Source organism: Varanus komodoensis, unplaced genomic scaffold (assembly GCF_004798865.1).
Source record: "Varanus komodoensis strain SLA01 unplaced genomic scaffold, ASM479886v1 scaffold34_1, whole genome shotgun sequence".
NCBI classification, from domain to species: Eukaryota; Metazoa; Chordata; class Lepidosauria; order Squamata; family Varanidae; genus Varanus; species Varanus komodoensis.
In genome coordinates, this window is record NW_025335854.1 from 2,915,536 (window position 1) to 2,933,271 (window position 17,736).

Below are 17,736 nucleotides of genomic sequence, written 5' to 3' on the forward strand. Positions count from 1 at the left end.
GCCCTCAAGCTGAAAGAGAGTGGAATCCAAAGCTTTACTGAAAAGGAGGGACAGAGGTGAAGTTTCCACGTTGGAGTCTACTCTTTACATGGGCAGATGTTTTTCTCTCAACTTAGGTAGAAGGCTATTAGAGTTCTTACTGTTCTGTTTCAATAAATAATTTCATTTCCAAAGATTACCTGAGTTGGATAATCAGAAGGGAAGAAGAAAATGACCTGCTCATGACACTTGGGATGAGTCAGTAGAAACTGGGCTAAGGAAGATATAGAAAGTATAAGAATTGAACAGATGTACATAGGATTATAGAACAGATGTAGGATTACTTCCCCTTTATTACTGGACATTTTGTGCTGCATCGGAATCAGGAAAGAGAAAAGCAGAGGTGGAAATTTGGGTGTGTTTTCAAAACTGTTTCATCCGAACAAAGGGAAGTCCCGACAAAACCGGGATTGCATTTCCAGGGTACATTTTGTCTTATTATAAATCAAGGAACCTTTAAGGCAATTTACTTTCTAACGCATGGTGCTGGAAGAGAACTTTGTGAATATGCTAGACTGCCAGTAGGACAAACAGATGGATCCTAGATCAAATCAAGCCAAAGGTTTCCCTAGAAGCAAAACTGACAGGGCTGAGGCTGTCCTACTTTGGGCACAGTGTAAGAAGGAGGAACTCCTGGAGAGGACAGTTCTGCTAGGGAAAGTTGAAGGCAGAAGAAAAGGAAATCCTATTATGAGATGGATTTGCTCTACAAAGGAAGCTACATTCTGGAATTTACAAAAGCTGAGCCTGGCAGGAAATGTTGCAGGGCATCCATTCATAGTGCCATCATAAGCTGGAGATGGCATAGAACAAAAACAAACTTTGGTAGTTGAGATATATACCTTTTTACTCTTTCTTTTTCAAATTGCCGGGAATTTCAGTCATAGTCTGTATAAGGAAGCCTAGCAACTTCTGTAGCACCTAATTTGAGAAGAATCGTGGTTCTTCCGGATACATTTTGCTCCCCATCCTTATTTTGCTGAACCCCTTGAAAATATCTGAAATAGCCTGTCTAGTGAATGCAGCAACACATTTGGAGAAGGGGATCAGCTTAGTTACTCACCTTAAACCTATTTGTATATATGCTAACCTACCCATTTCACAATAAGGGGGAGAAAAGAGGCTGCCCTGCAGACTAATGCCAAAGGGTCAGTGATGCATGTTCACACAGATAGGAGCAACCAGCAGTTATTCCATGTATATTCAAGACAGCTCATGCCTAATTTTGTAAGAAGGGAGTACTGTTTTGCTGGCTTATTAAATATACATATTGAATTATTAGAAAGCTGAGTAAAGTAATATCTACATCATCGAAAAAGACATTTGCTGAATGCATTCTTGATAATTTGCTGCTTTTGTGTATCCACAATTGCTTTAGCTAATTCCCTTTGGGAAGAACTGCAAATATTTCCTTAAGAGGAAAATAAATTTGTAAAGACATTTGGGCCTTTTCTATCTCACTCATCTCATGAATGCCTATTGATAAAAATGCTTTTTAATCTATTTAAAAATACAATGGCATAGTAAGACAAGATGGTTTTAGTTGGCATATGGCTTGTTGGTTGTATGAAGGTTTAAGAAATGCAGGAGCTATTTGGATGTGGTAACTGCCACTTATTGAAATTAATACAAGTGGGGAGCACACAATTTACAATCAAAGAAGTGAAAAGCAGGAAACCATTAAGTGAACAAACACAATTCAAATCAAGGCTACACATTGATTGTGACTGGCATGTATCTTGTGCTTTCATGTTTTCAGAATGACTTACTTATTCAGACAGGGTTCAGACACAGCAGAATCCTGTCTGTGTCTGCTCAGTAGGGAGTCCCCCTGAGTATAGGTACTAAGGACAGTGGACTTAATCTCAATAGAAACAGTCACATCAGGAAAAGCTTCCTCACTGACAGAGTGACACGACAGTGGAACCAGCTGCCTGGAGAGGTGGGGGGCTCTCCCACACTGGAGACATTCAAGGGGAAACTGGGCAGCCGCCTGAGTGGGAGGGTGTAATGTGGTGTCTTGCAACAGCAGGGGGGTGGACTTGAGGGCCTTCGTGGCCCCTTCCAACTCTCCTATTCTGTGATTCTATGATTCATAGACTATGTCAATAGGAAGATGGCTTGCTTGTTGGCTTGTTTATTCATTCATTCATTCATTCGTTTGTTTGTTTGTTTCATAATTGCATTTTATACCACCCAATAGCCAATGGTCACTGGGCAGTTCAAAACATTTCTAAGGGACTTAAAAACATAGAGTGCAGTATAAAAATAAGCTATGATTTTGGTATAAAATAGAACTGGAGTAGGACCTTGGTGCTTGCGGAGAATTTCTGGAAAAAATATTTATTATCTTTCTATCCCACCCTTTTTCCATCAAGGAACTCAAGGTGGCTTGCATGATTCCCTTCCTCCTGCTCTTAATTTTATCCCTATGAGGTAGGTTGGTCTGAGAGTCTATGACTGACCCAAACTGCCCAGTGAGCACCATGGCTGAAGGGGACAGATTACTGGAGTCCCAGTTCCTTGCTCTTAACCAGTACACCACACTGGTTTCAGGTTGGGGAAGGTTTATTCCCCCGCCCCCAGAATACCAGAATACTGTGGCCCCAATCCAAATTGGACCTCCCACACTTTTACTTGAGAGTAAGTCGGACAATCACTCATGTTTAAAGTATGCATAATTAGACAAAAGTTTAGTTTGGCTACCAGTGATTTCACAGTTGCAAGAAGAGTTCCAGGAGTTTGTATCTAGTGCTCAGCTTACACTCTCCATTCTGAGTCAAGCCAAATATTAAATGAAGTGCTTCCAGTTCCACGGAGTGGAGTGGACACATATACCTTTGGATTACAATCAGCAACCCAAATCCTAATACCTGCAATCTTGGAAAAAGAATGTGAAAAATACAGAGATTGAGTGATGTGTTTGTTTATGGGAGTGTTGCTTTAAATGTGATAGCTTGTAATAGTGTGCAATGATGTGTGTATTTGCACACACTGAAGTCTCCAGGAAGGCCAACGGGTAGCATATTGGAAGTTGTATTCAATGCATGTTAAAGTGGATATTGTTTCCTGGGATCAAAACACCTTAAGAGTCATAAATTTGCCCACAGCATCATGAGTGGTAGATAACTGGAGGATTTGGATAGAGTAGAAGAAGAGAGGACTTTCTGGATGTTATAGCTAACTCCTGAAAAGCTCTGGGGGAGCTTAGCTAGTCCTGTGGGTATCTGATGCCCTTTAATGCCTAACATGTCAAGGATCTTTTCATGGTCCAACAATTTTGGATCTTTAGCTCTCTTGTATATAATTTTATCCTTGCTTTTTTGCTATTCTGGAGTTCCTGCTTTATGCTGTATCCAATATGCTTGATTCTAAAGTAGTTGTTTTGAAAATTGGCATTTGACATCATGGCAATTGCTGTGGACATTACTTGCAGCCATAGAAGAAAGCATCACAGCCATTTCTCCACATGGAATCAGAGCTCTGACTTCATGTGAGGATGTAGAGGTGGGGATAGAGAGGGCCGGCACTGAGCTTTTGCAACATCCTGTGATTCTACTAGGTGTGTTCAAAAGCACATCTAGTGAGAAAGAAAAGAGAAAGGAGCAGGATGAAAGAGCACTTTCTCTAGTAGAGCAGTAGACGTTTGTAGCCCTTTGACCTTGGAGCAGTCATTTGAAAAGCATAAGATTGCTCTACCCAGCATGTATTACCATAGTTAGGTCATTCATTCCTAGTAATGATTGCAGCTTGTAAACCAGCCTAAGCAGGTAAAATGCAGCCCCAGTCACTGGCTACATCTCTACTTCCAGGTGTAGCACTAGATCCAGAAAGATCCCCATGCTATAGAGACTTTGCATTGGTGGAGCACTTTTTGACTGTTGAAAGCATTTCACATACCAATACTTTGGTGCATTGCTGAATTCAATGCAGCATCATTGGGAAGTATCTGCATATGTCTAATTAGTATGCAGTTAAAATAGTCTGCAAAGAGAATCATCAAGTGATGCCAAGTCTAAGCAGCACAATTTGTGGATAAATAAAATAACAACAAACAAAATTTATTTTAAAAAGAGACAATACAAACATTACAATAAAACACTGGAGCAAATGGTATTTTCCTCAGCACATTTGCAAAATGAAACCATCTTGGCAAACAACTGCGAATCTGTCAATAGTTCAAAACAAGAGCATCAAATTCAAAACAAGTGAATAAAGAAGGATAATGGTTGATAATTGATAATTTGCCACTGCATTTAGAAAGGGTGCGCTTTTCAAACTGGTGTACTTTTTTTTTATAGCTGACTTTCATGATTTGGTGTATGAGGGACATTTTCCTTCTGGATTTGCATTTTAAAAATGTGCACAGAAATGTTCACTTTTTGGTTCCAAAGGAGAGAAAAAATATAATTTGGACTGAGCCCTGATCACTGCTTCTGTACACATGATATTGCAGAAACAACCACAATGAAACTAGGCTACCTTTTGTTTAGAAGATATTCCTTTTTCAAAGCACACACACCAGTTGCAAACTACAGATTGCCTCAGGAGTGAACAAAGCGAACCCACATCTGATACTCAACTTTGAATCACACAACAGAACACTTTTTGATCTGTTTCATTACATTGTGGCCCATGGGAGTTAAACATGGATTTACAGGTTTAAATGCAAAGGAGTGCCCCTATTGTGAATCAAAGGTGTCTATCTCACAGAGCTGGTGCACATCAGAAAGGCAATCCCAACCAAAATGGTTGTTGATAAGATAAAAGAATGAAAGATAAAGTGAAGGTCAGCTCCACAGAGGTTATTCTTTTAAAACTGAAGGAAGTGCCCATGTAGAATAATAAACAGAGATTGTGATTTGATGATGAAGATGGAAGAGGAGGAGAATGAGAAGACAGAGCAGCACCACAAGTTTGAGGTCATCCGTCTATTAAATGAAAGGCTCGGGTTATTTAAGAGTGCTCACTTTTAGTTCAGGGATAACAGAAAAAGAGAGCAATGCATTTTCCCAGATCTGAACACATTAAGTATTTTAATGTCTACATGCTAAATACACATATATTTTGCATCAATTTTGATATAAACAGATAGATAGATAGATAGATAGATAGATAGATAGATATTCTGCTTTCATTTTGATTAATGGTTTCAATAGAAGAATGTCACCTGAAGGGTATATGGGAGAGGATTATGAATACACTCTCCACAGTCAGGCTGCCTAAATCCCTCAGACTACAATAGCCAGGCTGCTTAAATCTCTCAAACTAACAATAATTAGTCAGAACTATAGCCATGCATTTGTTCTCAATGAATCCTGCATCTGGATCCCAAGCTGACTGCTTTGGAAAGTTACTGAACTTGTCTGAAGTGAAGCTGTTATCCTCCAAAGTAGCCCAAATGGAAATTGGGCACATTCTTATTCTTTGGAAGTTCTTGGGTTGGATACAAGAACAAAGGCAGCATGTCTGCAAATAACAATACACTGTCCTTTTTATTGGGGAAATGTCAGGCAGTGGAAATGGGAGAGAGACAAAGGGAGCACTCTAGCTTCCGAAGGGGTGGGGAGGAGGGTACATTTACCCCCTGGATGCTTCCTTTGATTTCTAATCTCAGGGCTTGGCAATTGTGGAAGGAACTTGGGTTGAAGAAAGAACTTTTGCAGAGTCAGCTCCTGTACATGTGAAAATGAGCAATGTTCAAAATTGCCATCATCTCTCCACTGGTCTTGCACCTCATTTCGATTCCCATCTCCAGTGGCTGAATATTGTACACAAAGGGGAACTGTGTGTGTATCATATCAGAATTGTACACTTGCCTCTATAATGTAAAGCAAGGCTAATTCATCTGTGGAAGAAATGCAGGAATTGTACTGGGAATTGGGAATTAAGAGAACATGAGCATGTGTTTGACAATTTGTGAATATTTTTGTTAGACACACGCCCATGTTCATGCTTGGAACGTCAAAATGGAGACATTCACATGTCTTTTGAGGGCTTCCAGGGACAGCTGGAGAGGAAGCGTGAATTGGAAGATGTGTGTGCATACTGCTGTTGCCACCAGATCCCCAAACATCTGGTGTTCTACTGGGTCCCCACAACCTATGTCAAGGACAGAACATTGCCTCCTTGGCTTAAAGTAGTAACTGCCTGCAACTTGGAACATTGGCCCAGGCACAAGCTGTAGGCAATTAGAGAATAGAAGTAGGTGATTCACTGATTCAGATTCATGGAGGTTCTCTGAATTCTTCCTCAGACCTTTGTTTGCCACATTCCCATTTCCAAAGTATTACCTTTTTTGGTCAAGGGAAAAATACCTATTTCAGGTTACTTTTGGAAGTATCAAAGCCCTGTTGCATGAGCAGTAGGTCTCATGAGAGCAGGAATGCAAAAGGATCATAGATGGATGCATGTCCATGGTCAATGGAAGAGCTCTGTATTTGATTCATGCCTGCCTCCTCCATGTACCCATTGTTCTGGAATGATGCATTTCTCTTACTTAGAAGAACTTTTATGATACATTCCACTTTCACAACACCTCCTTCTTAAAATCTGCAGGCAAGTCTGCCATTCTATTTTCTCTCCCGCAACACGCAAAATACTTTCAAGACTCTTCACAGAAACCTCCAGACCTATCTGGATGGAATCTGGCAGGATTCATCCCCTCAGAAGGTTCAGTTGCTTCAGCATGATACAGTTGCATGTTTCCAGCACATCAACATGACCATGTATGCCGTACACACATGCAGGCAAAATGCCAAACCTACATGCTTGGGAACAGTGGAGATATTGGACCCAGGCTGTGATCCTTAGCTCCTATGGACGTATATATTTCTACACGTACTATAGGAATATTCTATGGACGTGTATATTCCTACACATTCCATAGGAATGTCCTCCTTCTTCTATGGGAGGACATATCCTGACCTCCTATGGATGTGTGTATTTCTAAACATATACTTACCTAGGGCTTGCTCCCATGAATATAGGTATATGGTTGTTTTGATAAGGCAGGGTGGGAGACTTGTGGCCCTCCTGAAGTTTTAACCTATAGCCCTTCAGCATTAGCTGTCCTGGCTAGAACAGATGTAGCTTGTAGAACTGAACATCTGGAGAACCACGAGTTGCCTTCCCCTGTGTCTGAGTATCAGCACAGGACCTATGTATGTTGGAATTCTTTGTTTCTGATTTGTCACAACACTTCGTATTTGTAGTTCCAGGAGGTGTTGCCTCTATCTCATTAAAAGTCCCTATCTCATTAAACCTTTGCTGCTGCCACACAGCAAACTATGTTCTTCCCAAGAGTTTCCCACTTCTCTTAAAAGCCAGTAATACTCCTGATGGCTACTACTCCTGATTTTATCATGCATTTAGGAATTTTAATGCATACAATTTTATAAAGTATGTAGGGAAGTAAAAGTGTAGATCGTAATGTTCACTTAATGTCAGACCCAAATAAATCATTTCTCCGTATTATCTTAGCCATCGATTTCCACTAAATGTCTGCAGTATCGATTTTGCAAGGAGGCTGTCTTTATTGGTCCCAGTAGTTGTCTATGCTTGTAGAACTACATGGACATGATATTCTACTACTGCATAGTAAAAATAGCACCAGAATTTGACACTGACTTTGCAGATCACACTTGCTTTCACTCTGTCAATCAACACACTGGCCAGCTGTCAACTTCCCAGTTCCCTCATCCTTTCAGCAAGCGAATAACATTTAAGTGACTTGCTACCTTTCAGGTACCTCATCATGAAGCATGGGATGAAACTAGATGCCATGGGAATTGCCTGATGGCTTCTAAAAACAGCAGCTCCGACTTGCCTCCTTGTAATTCTGCTGGTCATGACTAATGAAATAAAACACTAGGCAGAGAATCAGAGTTCATGCTGGGGGTTGCCCCATACGTGATAGCAAACTTGGGTGGCTGAGCTCCAACAGAACTGGAGTCCGGACTGGGTCACTTGGAAATAAGAGGAGAAATCAGCTTGGTTGGGTGAATGCTGAGATATCTAGAAGTCAAAAACATGATTTGAAGCCAAATAAAGGTATAAAGTACCAAAGATACCCAGTGGCCTGAAAAAGTAATGGAATGTTGAATGTCAGTTGAAAGAAAGCACGGTATGCAAGTTGGTGGAAGAGATCTTTAGCCTGTTCAAGACCTTACAGGTTGTAGTATCATGGAGGATGATGTGGCTGGCTAGCTGGCTGGCTGAAAATCCTCAGAGTAGTCATGTTAGAAGGAAGGAAATGAGGGCATGCTGCAATGTTTTGTTGCAGATAACTCAGGTATTATTTTAAGTACAACATGCTGCATTGTTTTCCATCACTTCTAGAAATATTCAGAGTGATGGGTGGAATTATTTTTTGTGCATGTCACAGCATAACATCATTCACATGTTAACCTTGAGGAACAGTATTTTGGCATCCATGCCTTTCTTTTTGTTAAGAAGAAAAAAGGGAGGAAGAGCTGAAATTTAAGATGAGAGATTGCCATCTGTTTAAGCTTGGACTGTTTTCATCAGCATATTCTCTCTAAGAAAAATCCAGACACTGTGTTTAGACAACTGCTACAGTGGTTGTGGAAATCCAGGTGCTAATGGTTGAAAGTACACTTAGACTGCAGTCCTATACTCTCTTACCCGGGAGTAAGCTTCTTTGAATTCAATTGGTTTTATTTCTGAGTAGACCTACATAGGATAGGGATGGATATTTTCTTTCTATATTCTCCATGACTTTTTAGGAGCAACTTCATTCCATTCCATTTTGCACATCAGCTTGTGGAGGTTATAAACGCCTGTGTAAAAAGATGCATAGAGTTTTGAACATATTTGTCCCTAGTATACGCATTTTGCTCGCAATTTTCCTCCATTGTTTACCTCTTGGTGTGCTATTTTCTTTGATGTTCTTCACTTTTGGAGTGAAGAACCACATCATAACATTTAGAGAAGTTCAAACAAGCTAGCAAAAACAAAGGGCAATTTTGTTCCTCTTGGCATATTCATGAGAGACGTGTGAATTTGGTCAGTTAGTATTAGTATTAGCCAAACAAATTTCTCTCCCATGCTTAGTTCAAACTCCTTCAGAATTTCCATCTGAATAAAAGCTCCATATTTGTATCATGGTTCATGTGAAGAGAAATCTCAGTGTAATAGCTGAAAGGATACCTCTAAAGAACTTTCCATTTGCTCATCACCTTTGGTCAAAATATTTATAACAGTGAGAACTAATGTAGTATGTCATGACTCTTTTTTCTGCATCCCATTGCCATGGAATGCACTTTTTCTCCTGTGCCCACTTAACTTTTCCAGTGATCATTGCCCTCCCAGTAGTTTCCTATAACAGCAAGCAAAATAAAATAAAATAAAATAAAATAAAATAAATAAAAACAAAAACATGGGTACTGAACAACCAACTCCTGTTTGAGTAGTGAAGAACAGTAAACATACAATACTGAATAACCCAATAAAATACCATAACATTATAGAAAACCACATTTTAAACAACACCATTTTACAGAATAGAACAAAGCAAATTAGCTACAAACAGGCTGTCTCTTAGATTCTCGACCTTTTGGCTAAGATCAAGTGTAGTATCTGTTCTTATCAGTTTAATATCTGATACGTCCTCTATTTGAGGACTATAGTAGTAAAATGGGGGTGGTGTTATTTATTGTATTATTTATTGTGCAATTTTAGTATTTATGTGTTGTGAGCCGCCCCGAGGCTTTGTTGCGATGGGGAGGCATAGAAATGTTTTAAATAAATAAATAGATTCTCAGGCTATGTCTCAAGTTGTTGTGAGTTTTCTATCTTGTATCTTGCACTTACTGTTCCTTGTTATCCATTTATATCACAAATACTTGGGAACTAGTTCAAGTGCTATTTGATTAGTTTTTTAAAAAAAATATATTTACTGTATGAAAGTTACAGTCATAAGTACTGCTTAGTGGTTCAGAAAACCTCATGGGAAGCACAATATTTCTCATCACAGAATAGTTACATTGAAATCCCCACCCCTGTGTTATGCAGATCCTCATATTCTCACCTCCAATTTGATTTTTTTTTTAAAGCCAGGCAAATGCTTTTAATTTGATCAGGTATTTTAAACATCTTCCTTCTTTTAAATGTTGGATTAAACAAAACTAGAAATAATCCAGAATGTCCAATGGAATAAAGAATCAATCTCTTCGAGGAGAAAATATATCATTGTATTCACAGAATCATGGAACTATAAAGTTGGAAGGGGGCGATAAGGTCACTGTGTCCAATGCCCTGCTCAGGGCAGGACTCAAAGTAAAAACATCCCTAACAGATTGTCATCCAGCTGCATCCTGAATGCCTTCATATAGGAAAGCCCACAGTCTTCCCGGATAATTGGTTGCATTGCTTTAGTGCTCTAACAGGAAGCTTTTCCCCCTGTGAGCTGAAATCTGGTTTCCTGTAACTTTAACACGTTATTTCTTGCCCTGCAAGAAGATGATCAAGATATCCAGTCCTTCCTTTGTGTGGCAACCTTTCAAATACTTGAAGAGTGCCATCATATCTCCTACTCCTAGTTATTAGAATAAAACTACATTTTAAAAATCCTGTGTTATTTCTCTTTCTCTTTATTCAGTGGGTTATTTTAAAACCAGCTTTGTAACTTTTTAGTTTTCCGTTTTTATGCTTGTGTAAGCGAGTGCTACAACCAACTTTTTCAGTGTTAAGAACTGTTAATATTCAGGATTCAAACACTCCATTCCATGCTCTTTTCCAAGCAAAACCCCACCCTGGATTTTTTTTTAAATTTATTTACTTGTTTCCTTGCATACTTAATTTCTATACTGCCCAATAGCCAAACTCTTTGGTAGTGAACATCGGTAAACATACAATATAGAATAAACCAAGAAACCATCGTAAAATTATATTAAACCATATTTAAAACCACATTTTTACAGTTCAGCAGCTATTAGCTTCCATGGCCCTGAACATGCTAAGATTTCATTTGGCAGCCCCCCTCCTCCACCCACCTTGATTTTATCAAATGTATTTCTTCCACTTCTGCAAAGCTTTGGTTTCTTGCAATCCTTCTGAGACTTGCCTGTTTTGCATGGGTGGTGGTTTCTGGGCTGCCAGAATGATGGCAACAGACTAATTATTGTTGCTTTATTTTGCAGCTTTTAATTTTGATTGAGTGTCTGGAAATGATCAGATATCAAATATAGCAAATAGGCAAGCAAACAAATAAAAGTACCTTTCTGTGTGTAGTTAGCACAATAAGCTCATATGTTTGAGTCAGGCTGTGTGAGTGGATTCTTTCCTGGTCTTATATGTTAGGAAGAAGAACTTCGTCCAGGCACAGTGGCGAAATAGATATGCAAAATGTATGGCTCCTTGGTTAAAAAAGAAGGAGGAAAGAACATGTATTTGCTTCTGCTACTCATGGTAAGATTAACTTCAAACATTAAATTCTCTGCCTACAGTAGGCAAAGAAGTTTTCTCCTCTTCCTCTAAAATCTCTGGTGAATAGAGATTACTGTCCTGAAGGGGAGAAGGGAAGTATAATAAAGAATCTCTCTACACGATGCACCTGTGAATCTTGGCAAAGGGGAAAAAAGATTTCATTGCAAACTTCCCCCTCTCGTGGCCTTTCTCCCCTTTTCTGCTGAATAGCTTAGATATCTGGATGGAAAAGCCTACAGATATTGCAGATAAATGAAGTCATATTATTGGAAAAAGCTGATGATACTGCACTTCATATAAATCTTCCAAGTTGTGCTCACCACCTCAAGCAAGAGGCTGCTCAAAAGTAAAATATTTTCTCTCACACAGAATGAGATCCTGCTCTGGCTAAAAATAGCTGCATTGTTAGGAGACATTCAAAGATCTGCTTTGACGCATCCAGTGGCTGAAGTACAAATGTGAAGCTCCTTCCTTCCTCACTCAAGCTTTTGTGCAGTGGGCCTCAGGTCCACATTTCAAACTGTTCCGGGAGTTTTGCTACTTTAAATGTGTGTTCAGAGAAGCCCAGAAGAAGAGTTTCTTCATCATCTTCATCTTCTCCTTCTCCTGTGGAGTAAGCACTGTTCTGTTCAGTCACAAAGTCTCCAACTCATCACAACCCCATGGACAGCATTCCTCCAGGCTCTCCTGTCCTCCACCATCCCCCGGAGTCCACCCAAGCCCACACCCGCCTCCCCAGTGACCCCATCCAGCCACCTCATCCTCTGCTGTCCCCTTCTCCTTTTGGTGTCAATGATTCCCAACATCAGGGTCTTCTCCAGTGAGTCCTTCTTTCTCATTAGGTGACCAAAGTATTTGAGTTTCATCTTCAGTGTCTGACCTTCTACAGAACAGTCAGGGTTGAATTCCTTTAAGATTGACTGATCTGATTTCTTTGCAGTCCAAGGGACTCTCAGGAGTAAGCTCAAGGGTGCTAAAATGAATCAGTACACTAGTGTGTGGGGAGGCGTGTCTATTCTAATGTAAAATGCTTTATGGAATATCTGTTTCATAGGATGCACCACAACTTTCCAAGAAACCCCAAGATACCAGGTACACCATCTCTATTGCAGATACCATAATGATGTCATACAGATTATGAGGCCACATGGCTTGATCTCCTGACTCATGATACATTACCACTAGGTTTCAGACCTCTGGACTCTTGGCCAGATCTAGCCTGTCTTGGGTCCCAAACCAGCTCTTTGGGGTTTTCCAGAGGGGCCACATTTAGGGCCTTTCCTGCTTCTGCACAGTTTTCTTCCACATTCTGTAAGGTTGAAATGTTTGTCCTAAGGCTTCATGATTTCAGTTCTGCCCATTTAACTTTGGCAGCAGTTCAGCCATAGTGAATTTTGGCATTCAGTGCACCTCTGAGAAGGTGACATTCCTGGAGACCAGGAAAGCTTTGGACCAAGTATCTAGTTTTTCAATATTTCAAGTTCTTCTGCCTGTATACTGCGAGCAGGACAGTTTAGATTTCCTTAATATCTTACAAACTGATGTTTAACAAAAGAAACATGAATTTATGACTAATGATTTTAAAAAATCATGTCAGGTGCACCTGATACAACTGGTCAATTCCTCTTAAGTTAGGGTCAAAGTACATAAGATAGGAAATACATGATTATGCGTGGCATGTATTTATGTATGTATACTTGTATTTGTATTTACAACAACAGCCATGAGGAGGATGCACAAATGGGCTATGGAAGATCTTCCCAATGGGGACGGAAAGAACTAATTTTGTTTTAAATCTAGCTGTCTCAGGCCGAGGGCTTTACATGCATGGCTCTTAAAAGGCTGGCTTTTCACCCATACCTGTTCAGCTATGTTTGTGGCAATGGTGTATTATCATCATCATCATCATCATCATCACGTGCATATCCTGCCAATCTTCCCCTTGCAAGTTTCTCCTCCTCTTCACTTTCTTCTGACTCAGCCCAGTGAAATGAGGAGGACTGAGGGGCTTCACCCTTTCTTCCTATCCCATAGCCCTAATATAAATCACATCATAATTTCATACACTGTCTCATCTGATTATGAGTTTGCACACACAAGAATCTTTGTGTGTTTTCCTAGTATCATCTCAATGGCTGTTGTGGCTGCTGTTATTGCCATCGTAGTTACTGGTGTTGTTTGTATACCAGCTATTATGCTAAAACCTCTGGGCAATAAACACTAACTGCAATATGAAACTTCAAACAATTCTGTAATATGAAAAGATTGGGATAATATGGCCTCAAACAAAAAGGAAGCTGAAATCATCCTGGATCCAGGCAAATCCCCTTCTGCACCTAAAGGGTTCTCTTTGAGTCTTGTCCTACATAAATCTTCATAGCCATATGATAAGAACATAGGTGTGCCTATAGCTATTTCCATACTCTAACCAGGGAACCTGCTCTTTTGCTGGGGTGAGGTGGATCCTGAATCTACCTTCTAGAAAAAGAAAAGGCACTTCATGAGGTGGTTCCTTCAGCCTGGTTTTGGGATCGCTTCCCTTCTCCATCTCACATGCTGCAATTCACTCCTTTTAGTAGATTCCCTGCCTTTCTGTGTGTCCTTTTCAGGGAGCTGGAAGGGCTGACATGGGAAGGAGGGGTGGAAAAGTCACGCCCATAAGTGCAGATCAACCAGAATTGCTCTGGATGTAATTAAACTTCTTCTGAGTGGAACATCACTCACAGAATGTGTGCTGAATTGTAATGACTCATGCCTAGCTGATGCGTATTTGGCTTCAGTTATCAATAATATGACTTACCACACATAAGTCTGCACGATCAATGCACCTTGAATATCCAAATGCTGCAGGACATTTCTAAAATAGATCAAGGGTACTAACAGTGAACAATTAGGAAAAAGCTGGTACACTGAGAGTAATAAATCAATAGCCCCAGTTTATTATCCTGCTAAAGAAAGTTTTCTTCATTGCTCTTCTTGCCACTCTTCTAAAGGTATGGGAGAGAATCCTACTTCTCTTGTTTTCAGGTTAATTTTGGCTTTTCCCATCTTATACTGAACAATCTCAATCATTCTCTCAGGATTGCCTAGGATTCAACTTGAAATAGGGAAGTAGGGAAAATTCATTTCAGTTCACAAATTAGGCAAACATGCCTATTCAAAAGCCTGAAAAAGAGCATGAGAAATGGAGCTGGGTTTTTTTGTTTTGTTTTGTTTGTTTCCCCCAAGAAACATTTGCAAATTCCCAAATTTGCAACCATGTGTTAAAATGCATATTTATTTTTAAATGTGCATTTGAAATGTGCAAACACACACACTTTCCCATGTTTAGTCAGTGAGGTGGAAGTGCATACTATGAAAAATTTTTTTGCACAGATACCTGCAGGTTTCACATTAAAAATGAGCAGTTATATTGTTTGAATGAGCCCACAAATGTGTCAGAAACAAAAATAGAGCAAGTCAAAATGAGCTTAGAAGGGATTTTTCAGAGAATTTAGGAAAGCACAAAAACTACTGGTGCTCCCGTCCTTAGTTGGAGCATTCAAGAAGCTCCACAGGGTACAATGCTATGGGAATAATGAAATTTAGAGGATTACAGTAATCCTGTGTAGGGTGGAAGACCAGTTTGCCTCCACAGAGGAGAAGCTTATGAAAGCTAGCCCCCAAAGTCTGTAAATCTGGCTGGGCTAGGCCCTTAGGGATTGCTACAGATGGAACAGTCCAAACAAATAGGCATCATCAGGATGGCTGGACCTCCATGGAAATCAAGGTAGAGAGGAAATTGATGAAAAAAGAAAAATGAATAAGACAGTAACAAATGAGAAACAAAACAAATAAGAAAGGAATGGAGTGGGGCAGGGCAGGGCAGGGCAGGGCAGGGCAGGGAAATGGGAGAGCCAGAAGAAAAGGGTTCGGGGGGGATGAAACAAAGCAAATATTTTTCAATTGTGCACGTCTAGCTAGCAATGAGATCACTGGACCATTCATACTGTGCTGCAGTTCATCCCTTTTCAGAGAGCTAGAACCCTACTGAGCATTCCTTCATATGGGGACTTATTTACTGCAGTGGCAGAAGTAGATGCTCAACCTACTAAGTTCTAGATACATCTCCAAGCTGGTATCCTCCAGAGTACCCATTTCTGTCCATTGGATATGTTTGTTGGGCTCATGGGAATTAAAATCCATTACTTCTGCAGTGTACTAGCTTGATAAAAATGCTATAGTATGTATAGATCATAAATTGTCTTTCTGGGTCCTGGAATGTACTGATTTGATGGCTATGTTTTTAATGAAATTGAAATGGAGTAACCCTGTTAGTGTGCCATAACCAAATTACACAGCACCATTTGCCAGGTTAATTCTGCAAATATCGGTTTTTGCAAATATAAAGGCAGAACTGCTGATTTTTATTGTTTCATCATCATATCATATACAGCCATCAATATGGGGTAGAAAAGCAGATTTTTCAGCTAGCTATTGAAATGAATTCAATATGTATGTGAACAAGCATGTCCTTTGACTAGACAGCTTTTACTCTCATTTTTCGTATTTCATCAGACAAGTGAAAAGAACAAAATGAATAGCTTCTTACATATCCGAATGACGCTCTCTACCTTTCCCATTCCCACTATTGTATGCCTCTTCATTCTTAATGATATACTATCCCTTTTCATTCAGTGTAGATGTCCACTTTAGTTGGAAAATCCATTTCATTTCTTTATGGATGTGCTATTTAGAGACAACACTAAATTTACATCGTTACATTGTCTTTTCAATGTGAGAAGAAAATTAAAGTGACGATGAAATTTTCAGCAATCAACCCCTTTATTACAATTCACAATTTGTCTATGGCTCAAGTCAATACTGTGTGTCACTTTGCTTAAAATACCAAGGAATTAACCATGTACTAAACTCGTATTATATCATACCAAAGCCAGATATTATAGTATTGCCACTCGTAAAAGCTGTTGCTGACTTCTCCTCTCTGTCATATATGGGGGCAAGGAAAACTCACAATATTGATTGTGATGTCACTGAATATTCCCAAACATTCCAACTGTTCCATGTCATCAGATTTTTTGTATTCCTGTTTTGTGAAGGAAAGATAAATTGTCAGTTTGGCTGGAATTAAATTCTTGTGGGCCCATAGAAAATAGCTTTTTGGGACCGACTTAGGATTGGCAAGTAAGGCTCAAGGGACATAGATGAAAGGTAGATGAATAGAGGACAGAATTAAAAGAAATGTAGATTGTGGGTTGAGGGGACACAGAGAAGTGGTGGGGATCTGATAAATTTTTTGGCTCTAAGCTTTAATTGGAATATTATTGAAATTCCAGCAGAGAGTAACAGAACCTTGCAGGTAGCCCCCTTGGATTGAAACAGGGTTTTTTTCTTCAGCTCATTCAGACATGCAGTGTTTGGGAAAGATCAGTATTGCTTTTGTTTCATTAAACCAATCCTGACTCTATGGTTTTAAGAACGTCCCATGCAAGACATTAGATTAGCTTTAGAAATGGCCTTCCAACTTTTGTTGTTTATAGGTAAAGCTTGCATAACAGAGGAATCAAAGCAAGAGCATGGGCACAGTCGTCAGCCCTTGACTATTATCCACCAACAAATCTCCTCCACTTGTTGAAGATCCCAGACACTGGATCTTCATTGGAAGACATAACACTGGAAATGCTGGGCTTGGAAGAGAATAGATTACAGCTTTGCAAGATATCATAGGCAGCAGCTGTCAGAAAGAATTCCAAGTGAAATATTTTGCACGGCTTTAAATGTTCATTAAGCAGAAATGCAGGACCACCATTCTTCTCCAATGGGAGTGTAAGCAGAACATCAAAAGCAGTTGGATAAATTGGATTTCTGATTGGCAAGCAAATGGGCACAAGATTTGTGCCTGAGGACATAACCTTTATACAAGGATTCATTGCTATTCGCCGAAATTCACTCTTCCCAGCAGGAAATTCACAACAGGATGGGAGAGTGGAGGGGGAGTCTTGAAGCTTTGGGATTATCATTTTAGCTAGTGGCTCTCAAACAAAAGACTGCAATTAGATACCTCCAGTCCACATCATTGCCTTCCTAACCTTTCTCCCATTTCTGTGTTCTTATCACACCTGCTCTGCCAAGGAGGGAATTACCAAGCTAGAAAAAAAAGAAAAAGAAAGAAATTAACCCACCCACCCACCCCCAGTTGGCTGGAGCTCGCTCTCTCTCTCTCTCTCTCTCTCTCTCTCTCTCTCTCTC

General features: G+C 39.8%; 1 protein-coding gene and 1 pseudogene across 2 annotated transcripts in view; both read left to right on the forward strand.

Moving 5' to 3' along the window:
- Nucleotides 1–17,736, forward strand: part of BRINP3 (BMP/retinoic acid inducible neural specific 3) — a 211,331-nt gene that overhangs the window by 185,422 nt on the left and 8,173 nt on the right. The gene's annotated exons all lie outside the window — the stretch shown is intronic.
- Nucleotides 9,601–9,717, forward strand: LOC123027966 (annotated as a pseudogene).